Below are 379 nucleotides of genomic sequence, written 5' to 3' on the forward strand. Positions count from 1 at the left end.
CTACACGCCCCCACCTCCCCCCCCCCCCCTCTACAGCCAACACTCTGTATCTCTAGTTCTGACCAAAGATCCTATAGCAGCTATAGTATCTCTAGTTCTGACGATAGGCACAAAATTGCTGGAGTAACTCAGCGGGACAGGTAGCAACTCTGGAGAGAAGGAATGGGTGGCGTCTTGTCACCCAGTCGAGACTGGAGAAGGGTCTCGACCCGAAACGTCACCCATTCCTTCTCTCCAGAGATGCTGCCTGTCCCGCTGAGTTACTCCAGCATTTTGTGTCTATCTTCTATGGAAGTTGTTGGGGTATGCTCTGTCCCATTGAAGGGGGAGTGAGAGTGGGTACAGGGGAAGGGAGGGGAGGGGATAAGGGGAGGGGTGG

Source organism: Leucoraja erinacea, chromosome 38 (assembly GCF_028641065.1).
Source record: "Leucoraja erinacea ecotype New England chromosome 38, Leri_hhj_1, whole genome shotgun sequence".
NCBI lineage: Eukaryota > Metazoa > Chordata > Chondrichthyes > Rajiformes > Rajidae > Leucoraja > Leucoraja erinaceus.